General features: G+C 30.5%; 1 long non-coding RNA gene across 1 annotated transcript in view; it reads left to right on the top strand.

Moving 5' to 3' along the window:
* The window catches only part of LOC142330039 (uncharacterized), a 314511-nt gene extending 306739 nt beyond the window's left edge, over positions 1 to 7772 (top strand). The window contains exon 3 of the long non-coding RNA XR_012757655.1: positions 7565 to 7772. This is a non-coding gene — a long non-coding RNA (uncharacterized LOC142330039). The remainder of the gene's footprint in view (positions 1 to 7564) is intronic.
* Positions 7773 to 18133: the final 10361 nt, after the last annotated feature.

Below are 18133 nucleotides of genomic sequence, written 5' to 3'. Positions count from 1 at the left end.
TCTTGTAGCCAAACAAGCAGTTAACAAAAATACAGCATGTTTAATTTAATCTGTAAGCTGTGTTTCACTTGGTTGTGCTTAGAGGAAGTGAATAATTACAGGAAATGATTTTCACAGTAACAGGTCATTATTAACATTAATAATGAAGCAGTAAAGCATCAGGGGAGTTAGCTGACTACTGTATAATAGCTAAAGCTCTCTTTTAGTAACCATTCAAGTGTGTCCCCGGGTTTTGGTTCTATTATCTTTGATGTACCGAAATATTATGGTTATTATTATCATTATTATTAATATTACTACTACGTTTTGTTGGTATCATTGTTACTTGAAAAAGTTTTTAATAAAAAATAGATACATTGATTTTAAAATTAGTTGGAGAATTTCCATATGAACAATATTAAATATAAATATGCACGTTTTATAAAACATTAGAAAAGCCGTAAAAGAGTTGAAAAACTTTCCCGGGTTGCCCCAATTGTTGAAAAATATTTTAAAATTAAAACTAAAACAAAATTAAATGATTAATTAAAGTTAGTTTAATTTTAAATAAAAATTGCAAATATTATTATTTGATTTTTATGAATGCAAGAATCAAACAACATTTAGTACCGAAAGTAACAATTTTATAAAATAAGATATTATATTTAAGTTATATTAATAACTTATATTTAAGTTTATTTAATAAGTTATATTTAAGTTATATTAATAACTTAAATATAACTTATTAATTATCATTAAAATTATTTCTAGCAAAAATAGTGTTTTTATTGGTTTGACTAATCGTGGATATAAATGAGATTTTATCCCCAATTGCAGAAAAGATCGAAATGTTCAATAAAAAAATTTGGGTTCGATTTAACCCCTTTAATCAAGGTACATTTGTACCTTAAAAATTGTGGGGTATTAAAAGTATAATTGAGAAAAAAATCAAAATTCTTAGTAAAAATTGTGGGTCTCATTTGACCCTCTTGCTTGACAGCTCATATAACATTTTTACTTCCTTGTACGAAGTAAAGGAAGTATTGTAATCGCGAAAATATTCATTTTGACCATCCTTGAATTCATTTTGACTATTTTCGGCGTGACGCCTTTATGTACGTACGTATGTATCTCGCATGATTCAAAATTAGTGAGTCCGTAGAAAGTTGAAATTTTGCATTTAGGACTGTTGTGACAGCTAGTTATGCACCTTCCATTTTGATTGAAATCGACTGGCCAAAAATGTCCAAAAAAGCTAAAAATTTGGATTTTTTTCTTAACTGCAGTAATAAGCCCTCATTGCAAGCTTTAAACGATATATCTCGTAAGTAGTACTTATTTTCATTGGTTCTAGAGTTATAACCAAATAAAATTTTAATTAATGAAATATTTGGTTCTTACAAAGAAAAGGCACATCAGTACGAATCAAACTTCATATCGTTTATTTTTAATTTTTTTTTTATAAATTAAATGTATTGACTTTTTAATAATTATTAACCTCTGATTGTAAAAAATACTTTTTACAATAAATAATAATTCAATAATAACAATAAAATACGTATGAAAAAACAAGAAGTTATTAGTGAAATAAAATTTTATGTACTTTTAAAAATGTGTTTATTTATTTTAATACAAGGAAGTCATCTGGGTCACATTAGATTTCTAATATTAAAAAAAATTCTTAAATCGGTTCTCATGTAACCGTTTTTTTCTTTTAATTTCCATGCCGTCTACATAAATACTAGATGCAGTTAGTTATATTTTAAATCTTGAAAATTCCCTCTGCTCCCTTGTTTTTTAACAATAAATATGGGTATTGAGATGCCCACTTGTCTCATGGGATACCGAAAATCAGACCAGTACTAAGATATATTTTACCAAACATTTGTGCCAAATTTTAACTTTTTTATTCAGCGGGTTTTCAAGATGAGAGAAAAACCCCGATACCCAGACTTTTGGCCGATTGAAATACTTTCCCCTTCATAACTTATGGTGCAGTAGAAATGGAGCTGTATCCGGGTATGTAAACATTTATTTTAAGAAAAATTAGTCTATAAAAGATAGTAAAGCGACAATGTATAATTTTTTTACTCTAAAGATGGCAAATGCATTACAGAGCTTAACATTTAATTCCCTCCTCTTCGATAACAATTTGTTTTTTTAATGTTGATTTTTTAAACAAAGATATTATTATTTGATTAGTTTTATTTATATTTTGAATAGATTACTTTAGTACAGATACTTTAGATACTTTAGTAGATTACTTTAGTACTTTAGTATAAATGAAGAATTTATGTAAATTTTAATAAATTTTTATTGGTAAATAAAATCATCATTGCATGTAGTGTTTTTATTCAATTTTATTATTTACTAAAGACTAAGCTTTGTTAAACGGTTATTGAAATTAAATAGTTCGAAAGAAAGCCACGAAATCTGAAACTAAAAATGTTTTTTTGATGTTAAATAATAATCATCGATAAAGAATAATCGGTAAAAACAAAATCAAAACGAAACGTCCAATAAATACATGAAATAAAACACAAAGAAAAAGCGAACACTGCTGAAAATTATTCTATCTTCTATCATCAAATTATATACATTCTATCTCTTTGTAATAAAAAAAAACAAAAAAAACTGAGAACTTAGAAACTACACGTACATTATCACTTTAGACAGTCTAAGTTGAAAGTAAAGTAGTAGTTTAAATACAATCGAAATCACTTAAACTCTCTACTCGGGCTGGCTCTTCATTTATCTCCTTCTCGAGCTGGTTTATATTTGATATATTTATCAATTGTTTTTTGCAGTTTTTTTTGTACTGCCTACAAAAAATATTCTTTCAAGTGGCTATTCTAGATCAAGTGGTAATTCAGAAAAGCTACTTCTGCATACGAGTGAAAGCGGTTGGAATGTAAGTTAACCTTTCGCATTCGACTTGGATATTCAGACCGATAATATATTGTAACAGGATCAGTATAATAGACCGAGATAACGGATTTCTTCCAATTAAGAATAAAGAGAAAATAATAATGAAAAGAAGAGTTCAGAAGGAAGTAAATGGATCCTTTTCTTAGAGTAACGGGTCAGTTTAACAATCTGTTCTTTGTAATACAGACAATGGTACCTCCAAAAGCTGTTCTTCGACCAGAAGGATTACCGGACCGGAATAAGAATTTATAGAAAGACGTATTGTTGAATTACGCTTTAACATTTAAAGGGATGAGGGTACTAGTTCATAGGGCAGGGGATATAAGTACTACCAGGGACCTGCGGAGAGAAAGACAATAGTTCTGCGAGGCCGTGTCCGACGCAGTCGTGAAACAAGCGATAACATAGTAGTTTCACAGATCCGTGTTCGACGCGGTTGCAGTGACGGCGATATTAGTAAACGTGTGGTAATGAGTGAATAGTACGTTACGAGCATTCCATTAGCATTCCATTGTGGACGGTGGGTGAATACAAGAAGTTTTTCGGCGAGTTATCGGTGAAGAGTAGTGAAAGTGACCGTATTTTATTCATTCATAAGATGTAGGGTAGTTCTATTACAAACAGTGAAACTAATAATATTTGCAGAAAGTGAATTGTTTGAATTTTGGATTGTTTTCTTATCTTGTTAATCCAATCATTTTAACGTCCAGTCATTTTAACGTTTTTAGTAAATTGGGCTGTATTCTGTTTTTTTATAATTTAACAGTCATTAAACAAATCTTTTGTCCTTTTCATTTGATTGCTATTTCGTATGTTATATATTCGTATTGTCATAATTATTATTATTAATATCATTTTTATTGCTATTATTTATTTTGTTTATATGTCTTTACAGTAATCAAATTTTGTTTGTAAGAAATTATTACGTTTTTTAGATTTTCAATATTTTTGTCGAACCGCTAACATAATTTTCCTTTTTATTTTATTATCATGGTAAAGGTAAAATCTTTTCCATCTATTTATTTATTTTTAGTGTTAATATTTCTTTTATATTTATTTAAAAGATTGTCATTGATTAATTTTTATATTTATTAATTCATTTGTTTCACTTTTGATGGTTAACAATTGAAATGTCCACTTATTTTTGTAATTATATATATATTTCGTAAACTGATTTTTTTCTTTCTTTTTAATTTCATAAGAATATTGATTTTTTTTTTTTTATAATATACTGTGAAAATATATTGTAAAGGAAACAAGTAATAGCGAAATTAATTTTAAAAATTTCTCATACAGAAAGGATTTAAATTTTAAGCTTTATGAAAATGTTAGGAAAGTTTAGCAACAAATTTTCTAACTTTGTTTTCATAAAATTTCCATCACATAAAAGAAAATAAGTTTAAACATTGAGAAACTTAACGTTTATACTATAGAATATTATTATTTTTTATACTTAATATTTTTTATTTATTTTAAGTACAATTTTATGTGAATAAAGTTACTACAATCTTAGATAAAAATACAATATTACATAAAACAAAACTTGGTTTTATTCCGGTAAGTTAAGATAAAAGTTAGATACATTTGGGAATAAATAAAATAATATACTATATATATGCCAACAATCTCTTTAATTTTATTATTATTACTATTTTGTATTAGTTTCATTATGGTAAACCTAAGGTGAAACTTTGTTGGTATTTTAAAGAACGTAAAAAGAAATTTATTTTGAACGATATTTTGTGGTTATATAATCTTCCATATGATTTTTATACTTATATTTATTTGTTATTTAAACATGTATTTAAAAATTATTCATTATATTTTTAATATTTTTGTTATTGGATTTTTTATATCTTAAATACTATAATTATTCTGAGTTTACGCTTATAGTCAAAGTGAATGAACTAGTAGAGCATTAAAAACGATAAAAAACCTTTATAAAAGAATTGTTTAATAAATTAGATTAAAATATCTGTCAAAAGAATAAATTTTAAATTATTTTTATTTTAAAAACTATAATAAATTAGAAATTCTGATGACAAGATTCCTTAGATTGAAAATGACTGTGGCAGTTTCAAAAGAACTAATAATATTTCTGTGCTTAATGTTATATACAAAGGAAAATACTTATTTTTATGTAAATTCAACACTTTTATATGATATAAAATTGTATTTATTGTTACATTTCATTTCCGCTGCGTTTTTCTCGGTTTTAATTTTAAACTATTTCGAGGAAGATTTTCTTTATTTAGTTTACATTTTTCTAAAGTAACTTTTGTATTTATCTATTACTTTATTAAATAGAGTTTAGATTTATTTTAATAATAATAATTCTGTACAGGATGGGCAGATTCAATATAAGTCGCTGTCATGATTGCGGCGGACTGGGTACAGCAGAGGATGTGGTGTTTTTTTGCCCTAGGTGGCGCGACCTAAGAATAGTGCTCGAGGATCAGGGCGTGGAGAGGGCCAACGGTGTAATAGAGGTGATACTCAGCAATAGCGACAAATGGAAATGTATCTCGACTACAATTTCAACAATAAGAGAAGGCCAATAAGGAGAGACGACGACAGGCTGAGGAGATGCGGATCGATAGAGACTTGGAGGTGGATGACGAGTGATCAAGGGGGGCCAGCTTCTGGGGGTAGGCGGCGGGTGCTTCTCGGATTCGTTGCTTGTCGATCGCTCGCTGGGGACGCCTTCCGGTCATCTAGATTCGGATAGTAGAGTACCTGGGTGAGATCATGCAGGGGCGTGTACGTACCATATGGTTAAGATCCAGCCCCTGCATGATAAGATGGGAAGGTTTTTTAGTAGGTGGGAGCCCCCGCACTGCCGTCAGTGCGAGCCTGACGGCGGCTGGCAGAGCTTTTTCCTCCCCCTACGGAAAAAAAAATTAAATAATAATAATAATTATTATTATACGTATAATATAAATATTGGTTTTAATCATACACAGTAAAACCTACGTATCAGGATTTTTGTTTTCAGAAAGAAGTTATGTTTATTATTGAAAAATTTATTTATACGAGTATGTAGAAGATAAAATATTAAATTTCCCAACTCATTGGCAGAGTGGGAACATCTCGGTCACATCTGGTGGTCCCGGATTGTAATCCCGGTTAATTATGATATTTTTCATACTTTATAAAATTCCATTCTCCATATTCCCACGTAAAAGCTTCTCCGTAAACTTCTGTGGTGAATTAATTCATATATATATTTAAAATTTCCATTTAAATTGAATAGTGTGTGAATTGCCGACCTGTTATGTGTGTATTTTATATTAGAGTCTTGTGTATGGTTTTTTGTAACGCCTACGGCAAATCCTTGACGATTCTTTCTGTCTTTTTCCTATTTAGCCTCCGGGAATTACCGTTCAGGTATTACTTCAGAGAATGAATAAGGATGATATGTATGAGTGTAAATGAAGTGTTATCTTGTAAAGTCTCAGTTCCACCATTATGAGGTATGCGGTTAATTGAAATATAACCACCAAAAACACCACTGGAGTTTCTGGTGGACGATTTTTGTGGGAAAACTAAATCCACGATCTAGTTAACAAATCCGTTTAAAAGTTATTAATTATCTTTACTAGGACTTAAACGCTGGAACTCTCGACTTCCAAACCATCTGATTTGGGAAGACGCGCTCACCACTAGACCATCCCGGTGGGTTAAATCCTTGACGATTAATCCTTCCTAAAGTTTCTTCGGTATAACTTTGGTCTTGGACAACACAAATTCTTGCAGAAGACTTATAGCAACAGATTTAGAACATTTCCCAAATTCAAGGGCTCTCATTAAGGTAGTAAACTTTTTAAATACTTTTTGTCATCAACACTTTAATATAAATCTTTCTACTATAAAATAACTTCAAAAGTATATATATATATATATATATATATATATATATATATATATATATATTCTGACGAGTAAATTTTGCCCAGTTTATATAAACCATTGAAAATACAAAATGTTAAACGTATAATTACAGTCACATATATATATATAGATAAATGATATGAAAATTAAATAGGTTTACCCCATGCATATGGGGGTATAAAGAATATAACTTTTATTAAAAAAAAAAAATTATATGCGGCTAGGTTTAAAAAAAAGGAGAAAAAAATAAAACGTAATAAAGAATAGAATAAAACTGAAAATGAAGAGGAAGGTTAACAAATCATGAAGAGAGTTGACTGGAACATTTTTATCTTCTCAAGGGATGGTTAAAAGTCTTAGCCTGCGGGTGACAATATAAAAAAGAGGAAATAACAAGAAATCTACTTTTTGAGTAAATAAAGAGAGAAAAAATTGAAAGGGAATGAGGAAGATTTATGTTGAATTGTTCTTTAGTAAATTTTGGTTTCTCATACAGATTAATACTTTTTGTCGGCGGAATTTTTATTTATATTGAAATAATTAAAATTTACTATTTTAATAATAATTTTTTATTACGTTTCTTATTACCAAATAAATGACGTATTTATGCACTTACAATTTTATTTTTATACGTAGATGGAGTTACTTATCTATGCTTACCATTCAGTTTTAGGCTAAATCTATTTTCTATATTGAAAAGCTTAATTCATTTGTTTGTGCATATTAAATTTTGTCATATCTCATCTTTTATTTTATTCCATTTCAGTAATTGGATGTTGAATAGACGCCAGAAAAATCGACCCAACTTGCTAAGAAATGATAATCGACCGGCCGAAAGCATTGACTATCAATATGCGTAGAATTAAATTGTTAGAACTATGTTTTCATTTTACTCATTATTGTACCCTAAGTGTGTAGAAAGTTAATAGTTAGACCTTCCATGGTTGTGACCTTTTCTTTTAATAAAGATACAAATTTAAATATTTTACAACACTAATATATCCTAAATTTTCATTTTGGTTGATATATCAGTAATGTATTTTTATTTATTTATACCATAGTAACAACAGGATGACGCCCAATAATAATTTCTGAGATAAACGGTAAAGAATTTTTTAGTGTGTGAAGAATGCAATACCTAACCGGGACTCGAACCAGGAACCTCCGGATGAGAGATGTACTATATTCCGCCACAGTGATCAGTTAAGCACCGTATTGTACTTAAAGATAGTATAAGCGTGCCTTTCATCACGGTTAATAATTACTATGGTAGTTAAAGATGTTTTGTATATCATTCTGTGTTATAATTAAATCATTTAAAAATTATTTATCAATCTATAAAATAGATCAATAAACACGGAGATAAATAAAGTTAAAACAAATTAGTGGCCCCTTGCTGCTTCTCAGCGTTATTATTATAAAGTAATGCTATATATTTTTAAAAAATCTTCTCAAAACCTATTCCACATTTACAACACGTCTCATCCCCAATTCCCTTGGTTTTCTCTTTCCTTACCTCCCATAAGTAAATGCATGCTCAAAACCTGTTTCCAGTCTGTGCAGACGTTCTTGTAGACGGATCGGGCTGATTTTTTTAATTGTGCTTGGAATGGCCCACATATAAGTCATAAAATATCGAAAGACTTTCAAAGTGATTTTCCCATTAGTAATAATCTCGAAAAGTTTTCAGTTAAAGAATATATGAGGTTTTTTTGACGATTTCTAAGAGAAGATTGAAGATTGAAAAAAAGAATTGGGATGAAAACCTATTTCCAGTCCGTCCGGGCATTCTACTGGACTGATCCAGCTGATTTTGTTTTTTATTCTGCTCGGAATGGTGGGTGGTCATCAAAGTGATTACCCTGTGAATAATAAATTCCGGAAAATTTCAACATATCTTCGCGTTTCGCATCCCCCAGACCCCAAGAACACCGTAAGTTCATAAGTTTATATATATATATAATTTCACTTTCTTATGGACACTATAACTGCTGTAATTTTGCGCCAATCACTTTCAAATTGATACATAAAATATAACGACCCAAAATCTTGGTCGAGTTCTTAAATAGGAAAAATCGGACCATGGGGGTGGAAATGGGAGGGCTTTTTCGAAAAAAACAAAATATCGCTATAACATTCTTACTAACTAAAATATCGAATTCTTTTAAAGTTTTTATTATCCTTTGGGTAACGGCCTAAAACGTATTAAGTAAAGGTTTTTTATATCACCAATCATTGATCCAAGGGTGGAAAAATGGGGTTTCGATATATCATACCTCCCGTAATAGGCACAATATCGAAACTGTTTAAAGTGGTTGTTAGTTCTCTAAACAGTACCTAAAACGTTTTTCTGAAACAATTTTTTATATGGCCAACCCTTACGGCAAGGGATGACCAAAATGTTGCTTAAATTGTAAAAACAGGGAGCTTGTCGTATACTAAACATGTGAAACTTTTTTCACATGCAACCATTGTATTGAGTAAATTTGAAGTGTTTCTTGATTTTAAGGTGAAAATCTTTTTTATCCCCTACTTAGCACCGGTGGAATGTATCTCCGCCTTCCGGCGTACCGAAAGGGATTTTTTTAATATGTAAGATAAATTACTGTTCCGTGCAGGTTCACAGATCTTCAATTAACCAAATACAAAAACTGACTTGACTGTGGAAAATTTTTGTCATAAGTTTCCCTTTAGATGGTATAACTGAATATCCCGTTAACTAATGCTAGTAAAAATACTACTGTGATACCGCGTATCACATTCTGCTCACATCTTTCTTTTTTAACCAAGTTCAACAATTAAAACCTACATTGTTGCTTATTTAAATATTAATATAAGAAGTGGTACATTCCCTCTCTCTCTCTCTCTCCAAAAAAAGAAAAAGAAAAACCGATGCATAGTAGAGCAAATTGGATCATACTAGAAAAGAGGTTATACCAGGTAAGAAGAAAGCCATCTTTACTCGTACTACAGAGTTGTAGTATAGCTAGAAAGAAATATTTTAATTGGAACAGATCGATTAGCCTTTATAAACTTTATAAAATTATATTATAAATTTAATTCGATACTAATCGAAATTAGAAACGCACTTAACGTAAAATAATTAAATTATTTTTTAGAAATCTTTAACTTATGAATATTTTGGCTATTTTATAGTTACTGCAGTTATATTTATTAAAGAGAAATGTTTAATAAAATCTATACAGGATATAAGATAGAGGTTGTTACAGGGATACAAAGAAAATTAAATATGTATTATTTTTTTCAATAAATTTTTTACTTTTTTCCGAATAAATTAATTACCCTTTTCTCCAACTGAATAAACTGTTTATTTTCAAAAATAACTACAAAAAAACGATACTAAAATTTATCGTCTGTCCCTGGTTTTTTTTTTATAAAGTTTTTATGATGTAAAGCATCTGACCTATAATAACAAATAACAATTTCATTTATTTTTTTCCGAATTTTGTTTTATAGGTTTCTGTGGTGTAATAGTAATGTAATATTAGAAAGTTGAAATCACCAGTATATTGGTGGATTTAGCATGCTGCTAATAAATTTTCTAATTCTTAAACCTGGCATTGGATGTATTTTATTCTTGAGAATGACTATACTATCTATGAAAATAACTTTTATCTCATATGATAATGGCCTATAATCGTTCGATTACAACGTTTTATTGATGAGACAATCATTTCTTCTACTATTTTATTTTGTTACATCATTTTTTCTAGTATTTATAAGGCTTAGAAGTAAGAAGTATTTTTTCACCAAACGCCTGTTTTTTGACAATCAGATTATACTAATTATAATTGGATCAAAACCAATTTTTTTTTTTTTACATGAATTATTTACCATATAAACATAAATTTTTGTTTGGGGGAATATGATATGAAAAAATTTCAACGTGTAAAAAGAATCAGTACCTGACTAGGATTTGAACCAAGAACCTTCCGGATGAATGACAGAAATCCGCCACCGAAGTCGAGTAAATGGTGATTTATTATAATCTAATAATAATAGTAATAAAATAAAATATAAAAACAAATTATTTAAAGTTAAAACTTTTGTGTACATAATATAAAGGTTATTGATTGAAATCGTGTATATTAGTGACGTAAATGTTACTTCTGTGGCTGAGAACAGTAGTGGTAGGAGGCGGTTAAAAGGGATCAAACACATCCCTAAGGGTATTACAGTACATGTCTTATACTGCATTCTTGATTGAAATTACACTACACTTCACCATATTACATGATGTGGCATGTAGTATAACATCTTACATCCCCTTTAGAATTTCTCTTATGTAAAATTTAACTTATCCGTAACAAAAGCAGAGATAAATAATAAAACATTAGTTACGACTAAAGAAAATGAAATGTAATTAGATTAAAATTTTATTTTATCTAAGTCTAATCAATTTATACAAGAATAAAAATGTAATGTTTTTAACTTAATGAAAATGTCTTCCAGAAGGTTTATCATTCGTGATTATTATAGTACTAATGAATGTCTATTTTTTGTAATTGGAAAAAAGTAATTTCGAATTTGAAAAAATGAAATTTTTTGTACTGAACCACACTTTTATTTTTTACATCAATTTAAATAGCGATGATCATTCAAATGTGCAACAACAACGTTGAAATTCTGGTTCTTCTTTTGATCCTTAACTAGCGTTTGGATTGGGTCAACTCCTAAGCCCGTACGCTGCTGTGGGTGCCAATCATTGTCTGATTGCACTAACAAGACGCTTCCTTGCATGGCGATCCATGGCCGTTGTCCTGACCTCATTAAGGTTTAGCCTGCGGTTTTTTAAATCATCATCGATTTGCTTGATCCACGTTTTCTTTGGAGCTATTCGTTAGACTTTCTAATGGGTGGGTCGTTATTCATGCCAGAGAAGTTTGTAAGTTTGTATGAGAAGTGTGTTTGTAATCGGTTTCCACTCATTCTGCAGATATGGCCAAACCACCGCAGTCTTTGTTTTTGAATCTGTTTCTCAATTGTTGGCTGTTGTTCGCAGCGTTTTTTCAAAGTTTTTCAAAGTGCGCAGGGACAATTTTTTCGTTACTACGCAGCGTCATGGAGAAAGCAAAATAACTATCAGTAACCAAGCTATTATTACTATGTTATTATCCGATTTCAGTTTGGTAGAGATAAATCTCATCAGTTTGATGAAATCTTAAATGGTTTTTGAAGCAAAACTTGTCTATAAGCTAAAAAACAATTTTTTTGAGGTAGATGTAAACTTGCCTTGGTAAAATTCAACATAGATTTTGTATGTACCAATCTCGATTCGGCGGTATATTCCATAAAAAAATTATGGTATTAGGGTATACCCATGAGGTTTTGTTAACGACATATTGTGTACTTATTTTTGTTTATACAGAGAGTATCAGGGAGTTTTCCCGAAATTTTTATAACTTATTTCACTCATAAAAATAATGGAAAAAGTTCATATAAAAATATGACCTAAAATGGTTTGTTTGCGAGTTGCTAGTGAAAAATTTCGTTCGGATTTCAGCTACCCCGGTGAAATGAGGTCGTAAAAAATTTCACGACGTTAATTACGGAGCAGAATTTGTAATTTGAAATGGTTTTGACCTGAAAAATCGAATAAAATATTCCCAAGATCATATCTGCAGTAGTTCTTGAGAAATCTGAGGTGAAAAACAATAAATTGGGATAAAAACCCCTTTTTTATATTTTACGTACAATAATTTTGTAAAATGGATGATAAAAACATAAAAATTTTAAACAAAACTTGTAGAGAATTTTATTCTGATCAAAATGGTGTAAGAAAACACCATTTTTTTTTTGTTGAATAAAACAAAAAAAGGTTAGAAAAATTCGAATTTTAATTCAGAACATTACGGCATTTGTGAGAAAAGTATTTATTTATTTCCATGAATAGAATTAGTTACAAAAGTCCCGGGAGAACTTCGTGATACACTCTGTATATTTATGGAATAGATAAACGCGGAAGTAAGTCATCTCAAAGAATTTTCGTTATGCGAAAAAACTACTAGATGTATTCCAAATTTAAAGGGTGATGATTCGTTTATGTAGATTTTAAAAAAAATTACCGATTAGCTTATGTATTAACGAAGTGATTCGGTTTGCTAGAGAAAGGTGTTGTAACAAGATGGCAAGATTTTTTAAAAAGTTAGATATAGGACTGATATCTGTGTCAGTTCAAGGACATCTGTTTTTAAGGCTCAACATATGTTACTAGTAAATCATATAACAATGAATTACCGCAACGAATTAAATCCGAACAAAATTTGCAATATTTAAAAGAAATTATAATCATTTTTAATCTTTTAATTTTTTGTCTGTATAACATGAATGAAATCCATATTAAAGTTTCGTAATAGTATAGTTTAAATTTTATGTAGGTGTTAGGTATATATCCATGTTTGTGTGTGTGTGTGTGTGTGTGTGTGGTTCGCGCACGCGCTCGCTCAATCTATGTAAAATGATGAGTTTCTTTATTTAAACATTTTTATCAAAATACCTACTGCATTGATATGTTTATTTCTTACTGTAATTAAATCATTGTTTAAATTTTTTTAAGTGAAAATTAATCAAAAAAAGAATTTTCTTTTAATTTATTATGATTAGTATAAAACTCCATTATTTGTAACAAAATTACATCATACTTTCCCTGTAATTGGTCCTTTGCACTATCGCCCATTCTCATTTTCTTCTATTTCCAGTTTTCAACTAAAATTTGAATTCTTGATTGCCTCTACTTCCTTTTAAAGCGTCTATAACCTTTATTTTTCTTCGGTCTTTCCTCTTTGTTCCTTCTACTGATCCCTTGTAGGACAGTTTTAATCAGTCCATTTCCTTTGAAAATAAGTCCTAGCCAATTGGTTTTTTTTACTGTACGTCTTGATTGACTTTCTATTCTCGCTCATTCACTTCATTATTTTTTATTTTTTTATTCTGTCTGTCCATTTAATTTTTTTTACAGTCTTCTTTGTACTAACTTAACAAATCCCTCCAATCTTTATTTCTTCCTTTTTCTTCTATCGGGTGATACAAAAAGGACTACACAACTCTAAAAGCACATAAAGATTTATTTAGATAACTTAAAGAATCAGTTGACGTTTCATTTCATAGAAATTCACTTCAAGTTTGTCTCCCAACATTCGATATGGATTCCATTTGTAATGCGACATACATCCCACATGAAGTCGATTTATTCTAGACTGCAGCCAACAAGTCGGGCGTTACTTCTGCAGCTGCGGCTTTAATTGGAAGTTTTAACAAGATAAGCAGACAAATATAGTATGTAAACCCGTTATTTAATGATACAATTTGCGGGGTCAAATTGTTTGTTTTCTTGTTTCCTCAAGAAAACATTTTGCGGGGTCAAATCTAGGGAGCAAGGTGGCCATATAAGTGGACCTTCACGACCAGTCCTCTGACCTTGGAATAGAATATCAAGAAAGTCTCGGACTTCTACGCGGTAGTAAGATGATGCCCCGTCTTGTCGATAGTAATGGCGTCCATCTTAGTAATCATAATCTAACGGATGAATTAGGATATTTTGAAGCATATCCTGATAAACGAATCATTTACGGTTGCTTCTTGGAAGAAGAATGCGCCATACAGTCTTTGTTTGTTTAGGACTGTCACGAATGTACTGCAAAGTTTCATGCGGTTCTTCGCTATCCCACATTCGGCAGTTATGTTCACCTTGCCACTGATGTCAAACATTGACTCATCACTAAAAATTACATTGTCTAAAAACGTATCGTTGCTGCAATTCTATCCACTATTTCCACACTAAACTGCAGCCGATCAACTTTGTCGTCATCTGTAATGTGTTGAACCACGGTTAGTTTGTACGGCTTCAAGTGCAATCGTTTACATAATATGGGCCAAACAGTCTTTTGTGGAATCTTAGTCTCACTGACGCACGTAGAGTTGATTTGTTCGGACTACGTGCATCGTTTTCTGTGAGTTGTTCCGCAGCAACTTCAGGAACCCTTGGACGTGCTGGAGATTTTATTTGTTTAACAGAACAACCTGTCTCGACGAAGGTTTGGTACCAAGAGTAAATTGTACGCCTACTAGGACTCTTCCCTTTTGTTTTCTACGAAAATTACGTTGAACTGTAGTTGCTGACTGCATTCCAACCCCGTAGAGGGAAGACACTCACCTTGTGACACTACCGGTCGCCACACCACCCCTTCCGTTTCGAGCCCTGAGGGGCTTTACCGGAGGTAGTCTTTAGACCCTCTAATTGATTACATCTCACAGTCATCTGCCGGGCCTCGGTCGGGATGCCACCGATGTAAATGCCTCGGCAGACATTTGCATCAGTAAAATACGTATCAAATTTCGCCTTCACCTAGGCCTCAAACGGACATCTTTACATCCAACGTAACATGATTCCCTCAAACTAACTGACCGAAAACGCGGAAGCGCGAACCGCGCGCCTTGTCCAAATTTGACAGTACCGTTCGTGACTGTGAATGCCTCAGAAAACGAACGAGTTTAAAGTTAAATCAGTGCTACACTCATACTAATCAAAATTATGTTTTACGTAACATAGAAATTCAGACCTGTACCAAAATAAGTCGAATAATTTAGGACACTTAACAAGGAGAACGTAACCTCATTCCGGTCCGCGCAGGAGCCAGGGACAAATCCTGCACCCCACCCGGTCCCATCATGGAGTCTCGCGCGGCATTTCCAAGTCACAACCAGGACCGCCACTACAAATCTGCCAACTACAAATCATGCAACCAAAACATGCAGCGAGTACATTCAGCACCAGTAAACGTATCCATTTTTAACAACACTGGTGAAAGCCGAATTCGATTCTAATGAACCGAGTGAGTCAAAACTTGATGTGTTTTGCTATGAAATGAGACCTCAACCGAATTTGTAAGTTATTTTAATATATTTTTATATGCTTTTAAATTCTTGAAGTCATTTTTGAATCACCGGGTACATCTAGACAGAAGTAAACTCCAAATAAAAAAACCTCTTAAGTCCTTTTTTTGAATTCCAATTCCATCTTGCTGTTGACAAATGTTTCTTCGTATTAAACCTTTACGACATGAGCTATATTAATTTGTTACTTTACTTTATCTATTCCATACTTGAAAGCTAAGATAGCTCAACTAATAAATTTCATTAGAAAGTAAACCCTTTTGCTTTCTTTGAGAGTACTGATATTTTTAAACATCTTTTGAAGAATATATTGAGAAGAGCATCTGTTACTGAATATCATTTGTATTTCGTTGAGTTTGAAATGTTGTTCTGATATGAAACCGAGTTATTTAGCTCGGTGAAAAAGGAACGAGAAACCATTTTATTTCTCAAATGTATTCAGTAATCCTTGCATTGAATGTTTGTTTTCTTTAGTTTGTTTTATTTCGTTCTTGGGATTAATATGTAATTCATTTCTTACAACCGTTACGGTTATAACACTTAAAAAATAGTTAAAATATAAAACTTTAATTTTAGAGTTTAATTTAATTTATTAAACAAATAAATAAATAAACGTAACAATGTAATATATTATAATCGAATATCTAATGAAATGTGTTTTTTTTTAATCTTATAGAAAGTGACATCAAATAAAACTGATGATGTTATTAACGTCAATAAATGAAGTAGTAATAGGAGGCATTGGATGTGGTTAGCTTTGTAATACTGTAGTCATTAACGGTATGCCGTCGCCTTCCATTCAAAGCTTAATTATGTTAATTTCGTTCACTTATATTCGTACATGTCTGCACGAATAAACATAGTTTAATAAACATAATAACATAGTTATTAAATGATAAACGTAGTTTTAAATGAAAGTTTATCTTATTTACGCGTATTTCTCCATTTATCAATGAAATGATATTACATAGACACTCACGGCCATAAGCATCTTTAATTAGAATTAACATTAGTGCTAAGAAACTTAAAATAATTTTTTAGTTAACAGGAGTTATTTTAAAAGTTTGCATCTAAAAATAAAGTTAATTTTTTGATTCTTCTTAAAAGTTAAAATCTAAATTAAGCCGGCGCCGCCTTAAAAAGAAAATCCAACCAACACTTAAAAACTTTTTCTTCTAAAAGTATTTCAGCCTCAATTTTACAGAACAAACAAGTGAAAGTTTATTATATATTTTTTCAAAGTTGGTTTTATTATATTTTAATTTTATTTTATATATTAAATTTATTTTGTTTAATTTTATTTAAATCATAGAGAAAACTATTCAAAAAAATTATCCATATCAAAGAACCGTTCGCAAGAAATGAAAAAAAAAATTTGGTATTGATAAAAAAAAAAGAACACGAATAAATTGAAATGACATTAAGAAGCAGCTACCGAGTTGAAGTTAAGATTTGCTGGAAGCGGAAGTGTTTATATGTATTATTTTTCACTGTGAGTTAATAAAAGACATTAGTATGAAATTATAAACGTTTTTCAAATCTTTATTAAATTTACTTTAATTTTCTATTTTTATGATGCTTTAATGCATTTTTAAACCAATTTCCTTGAATTTTCACGCGAAATTACTTTAAATGCCAGAATAATATCAGGCTGTATATATCATAACATTATAATACTAATTTTTTTTTTTTTAAATTACGATGACTAGCAAATAAGAATAACATTATCGTTTCAATTATTACAGATTCTATTAAAAGTTATCTGTAATAAACGCTTTATGTACCATCAGAGAAATTTCTCATTACATTGAAGCGCTACACGGGTTGCATTCAGGACTTCTTTATTATTATTACTTTAAAGTTGATGAAAATGAAGAAAAATCCTTATTCGCAATACAGTTGATTTTTTTAATGACATTAAAAAGTAAATAAATATAAATTTTTTAAAACTATCCGGTTAGAGCTCGCCTCGCTCGCCCGATCGTCCAGCGAGGAGACCGCACTGGAAGGTCCCACTGGCTAGACGCGTTCGTTATTCTCATGGTTGTGAGTGTATTAAATATTTTACAGATAATCATTAAAGAAAAACGAATTAGTCATTTTACTTTATTATATTTCTGTTGCAATGGTGACAGAAATAAAAAAGTGAGCTCATACAGTAAACAAATTAAAGCATCATGCTTTTTTATTGGTGATAAAAAGGAGGAACAAAATTATACTTTTCTAAAGACGGGATAATTTAGGTTGAAAAACAGGATTTTCACATATATTACAGGTCAATGTTTAGAAAGCTCAGTTGAGACGCATGGTAGGGATGGATTACTGAACTGCTTCTGAATTATTGACTTCTTTTGCTATTTACGACTTCCTGTCGAAATACACTATCCTCTTCACTGCACTGTTAGCAGTGCCATGAAATTTA

This window comes from Lycorma delicatula, chromosome 9, assembly GCF_047948215.1.
Source record: "Lycorma delicatula isolate Av1 chromosome 9, ASM4794821v1, whole genome shotgun sequence".
NCBI classification, from domain to species: Eukaryota; Metazoa; Arthropoda; class Insecta; order Hemiptera; family Fulgoridae; genus Lycorma; species Lycorma delicatula.
Note: the sequence above shows the minus strand (reverse complement) of the source record. Positions and strands in the feature narration are given on the sequence as shown.